This window comes from Haliaeetus albicilla, chromosome 1 (genome assembly GCF_947461875.1).
Source record: "Haliaeetus albicilla chromosome 1, bHalAlb1.1, whole genome shotgun sequence".
In the NCBI taxonomy this organism is placed as follows: Eukaryota; Metazoa; Chordata; class Aves; order Accipitriformes; family Accipitridae; genus Haliaeetus; species Haliaeetus albicilla.
Window position 1 is genome coordinate 3,788,032 of NC_091483.1, and position 13,545 is coordinate 3,801,576.

Here is a 13,545-nt window from a genome sequence, read left to right on the forward strand (position 1 = left end):
TAAGCAGCCAAGCAAATAAAATCACTTTGGCTGTGCTTTTAAAGTCATTCCCAAATATCTGAGAGGCTCCTTCAGTACAAAAAAACCCCAAACACAGGACCCCGATGTAGGGCACAGCCCTGAACTAGCTGGACATTCCAAATGGCGGGTCAATAGGAGTTTCACAAGGGTACCCTAGGTCACTGCTTCCTCACAGCAACTTCAGAGGGAGGGGAAAAAAGGGTTTGAAAAACATTCCAGATATCAGCAGAGTTTTTTAGCCATGCAGATGCAGAAGTCACTGAAGTGTCCAGAGGGACAGCCTTAGCAAGCCTGTGACCTTCTATGACAAACTGGACCATGGCATTTCAGAAGGGATTTGGTCGGGATTGTTAAACACGTGCCAGAAAGAGAACCGTTTCTTGGATTTTTTCAATCAAGTAGCACTATATTTGGACTGGAAACAGCCTGTGGATGAGCAGGAATAGCCATTAGAAGGCAAGTGAAAAGTTTCAAGCAGATACTACAGTCAAGGAAGAAACAACTTGAACGTATCTGGGCAAGTTTCCATACTGACTCAAGCAACACTTTTTCCCATGACATCAGATTCAAAACAAACAATATATTATAGTCCATATGTTGATTAAAGAAAACCCAAGCAGTGCAGAGGCATGCCCCAGCCTACCGAACACCAACTGAACAAAAGCTGGATTGCTTGCAAGCCATGGAAATGAATCAAACAAATAAAAATCCCCAAGTTTTCAGGATAAGGAGCCTGGGTAAGACTTCTCAGCAAGATGAGGTTGTGAATACTGAGGTAAGATTGAAAACAAACTGCCTAGATAGAAGTTATACAGTCAAATTAAATGACAAGTACAATAAGTCAACAGTGCTTTGAATATGCAGCAGTCATAAGGCTCAGAAAACTATAAAGTTGGTTGCGGATAACGTGCTTAGAGAACCTGAAGTTCTCTACCTACCTGAACTCATACGTATTTGCATGAGAAACTTGGACTGCAGAATGGTTTGCAGTCAGAGTTCAGAAGATCTTTTGGCAGATTAAACATGTTCCCAGTAAGATGATGCTGAGGATAAACAAGCAAGAGAAATATATAAATGCTGTTTTCACAAGAATAATGCTGCTTTCTTAGAACTGACTGTATTTTAAGGGAAGAAAGCTAGAATGCAGTCCTCACAAGATGCCAAGACAATCTATCAATCAAGAAAGTTAGTAAATCACACCATTTACCAACTTAAAATGACATGGTACATTTTAAAATTCAAAACAAAACCAAAACCATGTTCTACAGGAGGAAGAGGTACTTGCTAAGCATAGTATATTGATGCTGTTTATGAAAGAATTAGGAATTGCATGCTTGCTTTAACATGGCCTAATAACAGCAATGCTTACTGCATACAGCTGAATTCACTGAGATACTTTATCAGACCTTAAATTATCTGATCAGTTGATCCTGTGTAATAAGAAAGAGGGGGCCACCATTGTTCTTTCTCACAGAATTTAGTAAGTCAAAATTAGAAAGGAACACTGTCAAATGAGGACAAATTTGACTAGGAGGATAAAGTAGACAGGTTGCTACATTTCAATTGTGTTTTAACAAAATGATCTATGCTCATAGGATTAATAGCCTTAGCAAATCATGAAATAAAATGTTGTATTATTGTCACTGTAAGATTAAAGTAGAAGAACCTAGGTTTATAGAGGTATTAATGGAAAATAACATTTCTTTTGTTTGTACAGTACTGAACACATTCACACAAAACCCCTCAAGTACCTTGTTCATTAGCCAAACTTCTGAAAACTCAATTCACTTACAGATTTTTTTTTTTCTGTTTTAAATAATGGATACACTCAAAGGAGTTGTTTTCTAGTTCTGTACATCCATCTCCGTTCCCTTATACTGTTTCCAAATGCTTCAATCCAGGAATGACTTTTGTTAGTGTCTAACTACACAGTGAAAATCTCAGCTAAAAAAAATACCTATGTAAGGCAATTTGGCAACCATAATTCTTTGCCATTCAATTTGGATCTCTGCAGCCATTTCCTTTAAGATAGATTCTTGACTATAGAGATATTTAGGTAACAGCAGACTTAATTAATCCCAGACACTGTCAAGAAAAGAGGCATAGAAGTGTGCTGCTTCCAAGTAACAGCAATTCTCCCAAGACAGCTGCAACAGCAGGCTGTTATCTGTCAAGAAGATCCTCAAAATCCTTAGTATTAATGATTACCTCCCACATCTCTACATACTTTATTGTAGATCTGCCACAGTTATTTGGAACATAAAATGTTTTCCAAGTTGAATATTACTGGCAACTGATGTGTGTTAACATCTGCATATTGGTCTTGCACTCATCTTCAGTGCCTAATTCCTAAGGGAAGATTTAACAGCTTTTTTCACATATCTCTCAATTCTGCTTCGTAGGAAGTAATGGTGACATATTCACCAAATTTGTTGCGTAAAGATCACAAGGGTTTTGACGAGGAAGACTTTCACAGCTTCAAGATTAGTTGGATTTTAAATATGGTCTCTAGGTCCAATCTGAAACCACAGGTATAGAAATTAAGTACCTACCATCATTCCATACTCAGAAGCAAGTTACAACACAGGGCATAGTGCACATGAACACTTCTTTACAACTCTAAATAAATAAAATAGTAACACTGGGCATTTAACAGCTTACCTTAAGATACAGTTAACAGTAACTTGGTTTTCACTCATCAGTTTAAAAGTCTATCCTGTAGGTTCAAGAAATTCTAGAATAAAAAAGTAGGGTAGGTCTGGTAGCCTTAACTAATCCTTATGAAGTCATTAATGCTCAGCTGAGGAAAGCAGATATGGGTAGTCTGGTAACTATCAGGCATGTTAGTTATCTTTCAGCCCTTGCTCTTGATTTTAAGTTAAGGCTGTACATTCCCTGCAATGTGCAGAAGGAAGAAGGGAGTGCAGTGAGGTATAACTGGGAAGAAACATTCCGAACCTGATGACAGGCACTTGTGTGTAAGACTAAGAAGTTATTTATGCTTTCAACAGATGAGATGCTTTACACATCTCAGTTTCGATGCCTAATTCCTAACATACAGGCAAAGGGTACATAAGTAGAGACAGACATGGTGCAGTATAAGATTGCACTTACGGCATCGCAGTGGGTAGCATTGTATCCGTTCCATAAAACAAACAAACAAAAAACACTACCCAAAAAACCAACTACCTTTACAGAATAATACATGATTAAATAACTAGGATCAATAAAAAGCACTGCTGTCACTATTGCAAACACTTTGTAGGAGCTTTTTCTTTATTCATATTTTAAACTCAGGCAAGTAACATCTGTTTATGTAACAGCGAGTTGTTTAAATCATTGCTTTTTTCATTAACTTAATAAGCACAAATTACCCTGTATCTATTTCATTGGATGCATGTAAGACAACATCTCTGCAACTTTGTTTTGCTTTTAGTAGTCATGCCACCAGCAATTACAAACACTTCAGCTACACAGATCATAGTTTCCACATTTTACCTAACTGTTCTGTGAAACTTAGTGTAACATGCCAGCATTTTTTTAATAGAAAACCCAGATATTTTCACATTTAGTCTCTTAGTATATTCTATACACATAATTGCTTTTATGATAAATATTATTTTAGTATATGAAAAACAATTGAATGGCACAGTAGACTGTCATGAAGCACTAGGCAAAAATGTTCTGCTGGACTGAACCAGCTGTCGAACATGTCTTTTCAAAAATCTTGAAAACCGTGTTAACTGCTACATCTTAGTTTTCGTGTACCTCAGCAGTTCTTTGTTCTGGCTGGAAGTGTAAACTATGAAATGACTGTTCTTGCAGTATTCAGAGTTTGGCCATAGCCAAGAAGTCCTGGAATTGTAATACTGTATTCTTTGGGGTACATTCAATGTTAAACTAAATCTCCAAATGTTTCTTGGCTCACCCGCCATTAACTGGACCTTGAACTTACCATTTGTATTCAATGGCGGGGGGCTAGCACTGCCATCTGTTTTGACAAATGTTTTCCATTGCCTCTGCATAGCTAACAGAACATGAGGCATATTAAGACAAGGTTAAGTTCTCTTTCTGAACCACCAAGAATTCCTTGAGTCCTCAGAAATCTCATCAGAACATAGCTAAGAAGCTAATTGTAAATCTGTTTGCAAAGGATTTTAGTTTGTCGTGAGCTGCAGGTCTTAAAACCTTCCTAGATCCTTATCACTTGTTCTCTGAGCATCTGCCTACTCTTTATTCCTTTAGGTCAAAAATCTTTACTGAGAGGAAAATCATAGCTGCAGGCGTTCTGGGGAAAAAGAAAAAAAAAACGCCAGTACCACTTCTACTTTGTCTTCTGCACTTTGTTTTAAATACAGAGCACAAACAAGTTATAACTGTGCATGTTAAAGAACAGCAGTTGTGCAAGGTCAGATTTTTTTATTAAAACCAGCAATCCATAAACAGACTTTGAAGAAGAGGACTTTATCTTTCTTACAGTAAAGCCAAAGAAAGACTGCCTGTTTAGAGTTGTTAGTTTCAGGTGCAGCTTTAATAGCTTTGGCACAGCAATAGGAAAATATGACATCTCTGAACCCTATCTAATATTCAGTGCCAATAAACTCTTATTTAGCCTGCAAAAGATTTTGATAATCAGATGTATTTTTAATAGTAGTTTCATAGCAGAAAAGCATTAGAAGCACTTGTTTCTCAAAAGCTAAGCATATGCAGAAGCTTCATTTCAGTGTAACTTCACAGAATGGCTGAGGCTGGAAGGCACCTCAGGAGGTCATCTTGTCCAGTCCCCCAGCTCAGGCAGGGTCACCCAGGGCAGGCTGCCCAGGACCACGTCCAGATGGCTTTTCAACATCACCAAGGACGGAGACTCCACAACCTCTCTGGGCAACCTCTGCCAGTGCTCGGTCACCCTCACAGTGAAAAAGTGTTTCCTGATGTTCAGGGGGAACCTCCTGTGTTTCAGGTTGTGCCCATTGCCTCTGGTCCTGGCACTGGGCACCAAGGAAAAGAGCCTGGCTCCATCCATCCGCTTTGCACCCTCCCTGCAGGTATTCGCACATGTGGAGCAATCCTTCCTGAGCCTTCCCTTCTCCAGGCTGAACAGTCCCAGCTCTCTCAGCCTTTCCTCATAGGAGAGATGCTTCAGTCCCTTCATCATCTTAGTCATCCTTCACTGGGCTTTTCCCTCATAGCTCCACATCTCTCTTGTATTGGGGAGCCCAGTACTGCACCCTGCACTCCAGCTGTGGCCTCACCAGTGCCGAGTAGACTGGAAGGGATCACCTCCCTCAACCTGCTGGCAACACTCCTCCTAATGCAGCCCAAGATACCATTCACTGCCTTTACCACAAGGGCACACTGCTGCCTCGTGTTCAACCTGGTGCCCACCAGGACCCCCGAGGGTCCTTTCTGCTTTCCAGCATGTCCTGGCAGCTGGGATCGTTCTTTCCCAGGTGTAGAACTTTGCATTTCCCTTTGTTGAACTGCTTGAGGTTCCTGCTGGCCCATTTCTCCAGCCTGTAAACGTTTTCCAAAACAATGCGCAACACTATAGCTCTTGGGCAGAAAAGCTAGCACAAATCAGTTACATTTATCTTTCCAGTGAAGCCAGCCTGTAGGGTGGAAACCTGGATATCTACTAGGCTTTCTTCTCTATTAGTCAAAGCCTAATTTCGCCTCAATTGTTAGATCTACAACATGCAGTTCTGCATAGCCCTTAGTACCTCAAGACAATAGTAGATCAGCATTTAGAGGTGAACTATATATTGTGTTACCTTCTCAGGAACTGAGCTAATTACTTGCAAGACACAGGAATAAAATTCTTTTATTTTCCATACTTTTTCCATGTAGAATTAGTCATTTATATTGTAATGATCTGGTCTCCTCTAAAAGTAGCTAGAAATGGATTATTTGCATATCCTTGCACTTCAAGGTAGCACACACCAGCTTCTTGGGCAGGTGCTTCACTGGTATCTCTCTCAAAAGCATAGGGTTAAACTTATCCCCAGATTTGGAGAGACAAATTTATTCCTGATTGACAAGGACCATAAAGATTTCTTGCCTTTCGTTATAGTATGGAGTATGCCTGTGTCCTCAGATTACCAAAATCCCAGTTGCTTAAGGAAACCTGGCCTCTTAATTTGGATGGCAGTATTAACCTCAGTGTCTTAAAGCATGATCTTGTTCTCTAAAGTAAATATGTACATTTGGTACTTTAGGGCTGCCTCATCTGTTTGTCATACATTTAAATTACAACTTGAAAGGTATTTCTTGATTTCAGCCCAGCAAGATTCTAGCCTGGAATCTGAAAAATCAAGCTTGATCCCTTCTGGTTGATACACTTTCACCAGTAATAAGACTTCAATGGCATGTAGACTTACAATGCCTCAGGCAGATGTAGTTGGTTGGAATTCAGTGAAAATACAATTTATCTCCTCGTTTCCTTGCTTTGCAGGGCTAGCAGAACAAAAAAACCCAGTGTTTAATCACTAAACAGATGTGGTGATACATATTGCAAGCAGACAGCTCTGTCAGGTAAGAACAAAACAGTTTTTATTGTCATATTTCAGAGGAATAAACCCAGTGCTGAGTAGTCCCAAACTTAGTTTGCTTGCGTGAACCATTAGAGCCAGGGGCAGACGCAGCACGAACAACACTAAGTCTTTGCCTTTTCTTCACGCACAAGGTACAAGATGCACACATGACAGAGCACATACCTACAGAACAGTGCTACTTACTGCCTAGATGTCATGCTACATCACCAAGTCACACTCCCATTGCTACGTCTGGCATTAGTTGTGTAGAGAAATACAAAGAGTGGGGAATATCAAAGGAAATAATGCCTGCTTACACATCCTAGAAACTTTTCACCAGAATTAGTTTATGTAGCAGTGGTAGGTACTGCCATGAATACCAGGAACAGCAGTCTCAGACACTGCAAGCAGTAGTTGCTTCAGTTGTTCCTGCAGCACAGCCTCTCCCTAGTCCCTCTTCTTCCACACACTGCCTGCTCACACCCAAACACAATTGTGCCCTCCAGCTTTACTCACCAGGCCAAGACAGCACATCCATGCCTCACTCGGCCATGGTGCTACCTCTAAGCCAAGGCTGGGTGTTGTCAGCACCCATGGCAGAGCTGGGAGGAAGGCTGCTGAGCTCTTCCCCCTGCCAGGCCAATGGCTCCACTAAAAGTCTCTAACCAAGCCGCTACTGCCAAACAGTGATTGGTCACCTGGAGACATTCAGCCTACAGCTCATCTAGACAATTTCAGAGGCCAGTTTGAGAATGTCCTGGTTTCAGCTGGGATAGAGTTAACTGTCTTCCTAGTAGCTGGTACAGTGCTATGTTTTGAGTTCAGTATGAGAAGAATGTTGATAACACTGGTGTTTTCAGTTGTTGCTCAGTAGTGTTTAGACTAGAGTCAAGGATTTTTCAGCTTCTCATGCCCAGCCAGGGCACCTGACCCAAACTGGCCAACGGTGTATTCCATACCATGGGACGTCCCATCTAGTTTAGGAACTGGGAAGGGGGGGGCGGGGAATCGCCGCTCGGGGACTGGCTGGGTGTCGGTCGGCGGGTGGTGAGCAATTGCCCTGCGCATCATTTGTACATTCCAATCCTTTTATTGCTACTGTTGTCATTTTATTAGTGTTATCATTATCATTATTAGTGTCTTCTTTTCTGTTCTATTAAACCATTCTTATCTCAACCCACAAGGTTTACTTCTCTTCCCAATTTTCTCCCCCATCCCACTGGATGGGGGGGGAGTGAGTGAGCGGCTGCATGGTGCTTAGTTGCTGGCTGGGGTTAAACCAGGACAGAGAACTAGCATCGTTGCATGTAACAGCTTAAAAATGGCTGTATGGCACCCAGCAGTAAAGAAATGGTTTACAAGTCTCTACTATGAGATCAAGTAGAACCTAAATAAAAATTTATTTATTCTATGTTTGTTGTTCCATTTTTATGGAAGAGTGTTAGTGACCATTATAAAAGCAACACCGTTCTTGAATTTCTCAGAAATATATTTTTTTCTTTGGTAGGAAGAGCTACTAAGGGTCAGCAACAGTCTGGCTCTGTCTGGGGTGATTTGGGATTTGCCTTCCCAATTTCAGACTTCCCTCATACTTACTGCAGCCCAGTCAGTTCTCATTTAGTTTTATGTCCATCTGGTCTGCTAGTGGGTCACTTCAATCTCCCCAAGCTTCGCTTGCATCCTACCTTTCCCCTGAATTTTTACTATTTCATTACCTCTTCTCTTTACAATCCAATCCTGTCTCATAGCCATTGAATTATTTCATCTTTTAACTTAAAACTACATGTTTATGTTTAGATCATGGCCCTATAACCAAAAGCCTCAGCATTTTCTCCTTGAAAGGAAAAGTGAAAGAAAGCCCAAGGAGCGTTGTTGCATGCCAACACTAACAAATTGCTGTTAACCTCACCCTTCACTGGAGCGAAGATAGACAAACCAGAGCAAAGGCTTTTAGTCCAGGGGACAGAGTTGGAAGCTGAATAAATGTATGAGCACAGCCCAAAAGTGGTTTTAAGCAGAGGACACATGCTACCATTTCAGTGAAAAGTTAAATGGCACCATCGGAGTTACATCCATTCTACACAGTTAAGGAGACTGTCTTAAGTAGCAAATCACAAGATTTCTGCCATAGTCTAGTACGACATTCATTTCTGTACCTGAGGCTTGGATAACTTGAACAAGCAAAAGAGAATGAAAGACTTCAGATATATTCAGCAAAGTTCTGGTGTAATTTCATCTCCCCTTTACAAGCAGGGATGATATATACACCTGCAAGCATTTCAGACTAAATATAAGAAGCATTTTTAATAAACTTTTCTCATTTCCAAGAAGATTTTATTTTTGTGCAGCTATGGCATTGTAAGAGATGTAAAGCCTAGTTCGTAAAGCTACTTATTTGGGCCCTGGAATTGGTTTCATCCAGCCCGAGTTCTGACTTCAGCATCACAAGTATAAGGTTCTGCCAACATGCAGCTCTCTGCAAGACTTGATCCATTAAGCCTATTAGATACATATAGGGATGTATATATATACACACACACATGCACGTACATAACACTGAACATGCCACTGCTTTATGTACAATCTTTCTCCTTACTCAGCAGAGACTCCAGACAGAGTAACAATTATCTGAGACTCTCAGCCACCTAATATTATTTATTATCTACTGTTTCTGTCTTTTTTTAGTTCACCTGTTGTATTTTCATAGGGATGGTGCAAGTAAAATTTCAGGAACCACTTTTGAAGCTTATGAATCATTTTACTGGTACCAAACTAAACAGAACATCTGCCTAAAACCAGTTTCTCTAACAGCTAGAAATTCTGTCTTCCCATTCTTGGAATATGTACTTTCAGCCTCTTAACAGAATCATGAGAATCAAGGGAGCTTGATGAAGGTTGCCAGTTATGGTATTAATAAGACAAAGTAAGAGTCCAGAAAAAGTAGTAATGAAAAGCTACTCTTCATCTTGAATTTTAAAATGAGCTTTCCTAATTTCTGTAGAAAATCTATAATAACCAGACAGAAATGGCCTTGCATAAATAATCTCACAAGATGTGTGTTTAAAATACTTGGTTTTGAACTGGATAATGAATAAACTACCAGTACCAGAGAAGAAAGGAAAGATGAAAAATTAGGTTGCCCTGCTAAGTGAGCTCCTTAAGTTTGATTAGACAAATTACATCAGCATGGACAAAATACTACTGTACAGTTCATGTCACACGTGACACGATGTCCTGCCTACGATTCATGCCATATGCCACCGAGCCATCATGCACATGTACAAATCAAATGCAAGACATGCAGTTAGATTCAAAATATTTGGTTTCAGATGTGAAATTTATCCACATAGAAGTAGCTGTCACTTTTTACAGACTGGACTGCCACTGAGTGAGTGTAACAAAACCAGAAGAGCAATGTTCCATATCCTTTTCAAATGGAGCATTTAGGTACCTGGTCATACTACACACGCAGCCCTGCATCACACTATATATATACACACTAGAAGTCTGTCTGAAGGATCCTGAGACATTCCCAGCCTTAACCTGGCAGTCACTTACCCTAGCAGGGCACAACAGAAAGGTTTTGATCTTCCCAGATGCATCAGTTGCTCCTGTGCCACCCTATGCTCTGTGAAGAATTTTAATAGCTTCCAGATGTTGGCTCATAGGGTGCTGACACAACTCTTGTACAATTATAGTATCATACAACAATATTATGAGAAGGATCAGAAACACAGAAGAATTTTACAGCATTTGGAAACCTTAGCTGACAAGAACAAAAAAATACGATGCTGTTTGTAACACTACTTGTTCAGCATTACCGCCTAGGAGCCAGCAAGGCTTGGGTACAACTTCTTTGAAGCCTTTTAGATAAACAAACAATCAGATTGGTTCTCACGTTATTAGTTTTCTCCTCACACATGAGGAGGACAAAAGGGTATATAGGCTTTAGGTAACTGCAAAACTGCTTCTATGCATAGAGGTTACTGGAGTTCTTTAAATTCTATTTGACTATGGTGTGGCAGCTAGATGAGATATTAGTTCCATGAATTTAAGTAAATCTGGGCGTCATTTATAGTTTTACTATCATCTAGCGCCACTTTCCTCTAGAAGCATTTTTTCTGAAATTTTTCTAGAGATGTAAGGACATTCATCCAGATCACACTCGTACTGCAGCACCCCAATAGCATGACTGAAGTGTCCCTTTTGAAAGAAAGTAATCTTTGAATTTACTATTTAATTTCTAGCATTAGCTATTATTTCAGAAATGCTATGTAATTACTTCATATCATGATTAAATATTAGTAACTAGATCTTATTGAAAATAAAATCATTTAATATAAAACATTAGTATTTTAATACTTGAGACAGACCTAAAGAGGCTTTATTCAAGCTTTTCCTAGCATATCTGAAAGATATTAGACCCTGGAAAGCTTGCTATTTTTCAGAGATACCATTTTAAATACAAATAAAAATGTAAAAAGGAGTTCTGCACACACCCTGTTTAGAAACTATTCCTTCACCTATGAAAGCAGAGTCAACAACTCTGTTCACATAAATTACAATAAAAGTAGCCAGATGATTTGTGGGTTTCTCCTGTATTTAAAAAGGTAAGCACGTAACAACCAATAAACACACATCAAGAGAAGAGGAGGGAAGCCCAGTGATATTAACCATAAAACATTTGAAGGGCAAAACTAAGAAGAAATGTTATTTGATCTGTTTTAGTCCGTCTGACATTTTTCTATCCACATTTAACTAACAGGTCATCAATATCCATGCAAATGTAAGCAAGGGAATTTTCAGCAGAGATATCTTGTTCAAAGTAAAACCTTTATTCACACTCAGCTTGTACATCAAACATTTCATAACTTGGCAGCCTGAACAAATACTCAGCCACCAGTCCAACTGCACAGAATGGAATCAGTCAGCATCTGTTCAAAAAATTCTTGCACCACTAGGGGAAAAAAACCCCAAACAATTACCATTTAAGCTTTCTCCTCAGAGAAACCTAGCTACATATCGGGGTGGTGGGGAAATCAGATAGCACACTGTGTGCAATAAGGGCGTTTAGTTTTCCCTTTTTGCGTTCTAAGTAGAAGGGATTCCTTGCAACTGAAGTTCTTTTGCAGATAACTTCCTAAAGAGCCACAAGAGAGTTTACTCATCCAAGTTCTCTTAATTCAGTCCTGTCCTATTCTGCAACATTCTTAAATGCCAAGATCAGCAGATAGCAAGAATGCATGTCAAAAGAGACAGGCTCTTTTTCATTCAGGAGAAAATACCAGCTATCACTTTTCCAAGTTAGCTATTTTCAGTTTATCAGATATTCTCAATTTGCCACTTAAGACCATGATTTCTGCAACTTAATTTCTTTGAGCAGACCGTGCTTTATCATGTACCATATAAAACAGGATATAATACAAAATAAAGCAGAATAAAATACTAAAAACAGAATAGTATTTTTAATACACTTTGTCATTTTCTTGCCAATTGTTCCCGAGGTGACCCTTTTGAAAAAATAGAATCCCACACAGAACTATGCCTTCCCAACTCCAAAGAAATCCATTTGCTTCATGGCTTTAAATTTGTAAAGAATTTTTCTTAAGGTTCAGTTTTAGGCATGGCTGAAGTTGCCATTCTCACAGTTGATCCTCATACGTCTAATGATTATTAGACTTCCCAAATAAATGCCATGATTAAATCTTCAGGAATGGTTTAATTGACTTTGAGGTCCTCATAGCTCTGATTTTAATAGTTTTTGGTTCTATAAACAACAACAGTATAGATCAGGTGTAGTAGTGAGTCTCATTTTGACCTGGGCTTAAACTGAAATGATTAAGGTTTCTCTTGCATCCTTCCCATGCTAAGGGAATGACCCTATAGTACCTTCATTTCAGAACTGAATGGTCTGTTAGGAAAGTCCCAGTGTTTTCAGTGGCAAGTACAATTTTAATAAGTACAGCATTTTTAAAAATTAAAGATTATTCCTGAAGGTCTTTAGCAAAATAAGCAAATACACGCATCACTATAAAATATACTCTATGTACACAGAATTATTTTAATACAGTGCTAGATCAGCAATACTTCAAAGAAAAGAATATGTAAGGAAGAAACTGATAGGAGACATAGCCCAGACTTTGGAATGACTAGCTGAATCAACGATAGGACTAATGGTATGAATTTCAGCTGACAGCACATCTTTGCAAAGCACCACTATAAAGATGACTAGTCAGAGTAGGAAAACTGATGACTGGGGTTTTGATTCTGCCAAAAGCATCTCTGAACGTAAATGCAAGCAGAAAGTACCTTCAGCACACATGAAAACAAAATCAGTTGTCTGGGCTTACAGTCATCACTGCCCATGGATCAGGCTGGTTGGGTGTGTGTGCTCTTTATGAGCTCACCTTTCACAACTCCAAAATACTTTGTGTGCTGACTGTAGTTGTGGTCATTTAGTGGAGCAAATATTATTCAAGGTCAAACACTTTAAAGGAATGTGTGTGGAGACAGCCACAGCTATCAGAAAAGTCTGTTTTTAATTAAAGAACATAACTGCTAAAAATAATTAGCATCCATATCAGATTGCTTCAGGTCCATGTCATGTATCATAATGTTTCTTTAAGTGACATGCTGTGTTTAACAAACTGAGCTTAGCATATGTGATTTCAGTTTTACTTGTAATCACTCTTGAAAGTTTAATTACTGCTGCCACTTGTATATGCATTTTCTTCATGATAAATACCAAATAAAACTGATTAACTTCAGACACAATTCCTGGGGCTATATTTCTGGAAGGCTATTTTAGGATCTCCGTTCAATTTATTACTAATCCCACTGTCTAGGAACTGCACTGGGTTCTAGAGCATGGGGACTTTAAAGGCAGACCCCTACACACCCCCTTTGATTTAGGCAGTTATACAGTGGTAATTACTGTGAATTTAATTACTATTTCTGATGATGAACAGACTGGAGCAGAATACACTCCCCCAAA

General features: G+C 39.3%; 1 protein-coding gene and 1 long non-coding RNA gene across 3 annotated transcripts in view; one reads left to right on the forward strand and one right to left on the reverse strand.

Annotated features, from left to right (window-relative positions):
* Positions 1 to 13,545, reverse strand: part of LOC138689165 (uncharacterized) — a 190,407-nt gene that overhangs the window by 33,708 nt on the left and 143,154 nt on the right. The window lies entirely within an intron of this gene.
* The window catches only part of PDE5A (phosphodiesterase 5A), a 142,442-nt gene continuing 129,119 nt past the window's right edge, over positions 223 to 13,545 (forward strand). Inside the window, exon 1 of one of the 2 annotated variants that reach the window (XM_069801586.1) lies at positions 223 to 796. The gene's annotated coding sequence lies outside the window, so the exon portion shown is untranslated. Of the gene's footprint in view, positions 797 to 6,464; positions 6,553 to 13,545 lie in introns of those variants that run through there. The other variant, XM_069801673.1, reaches the window with a different exon arrangement.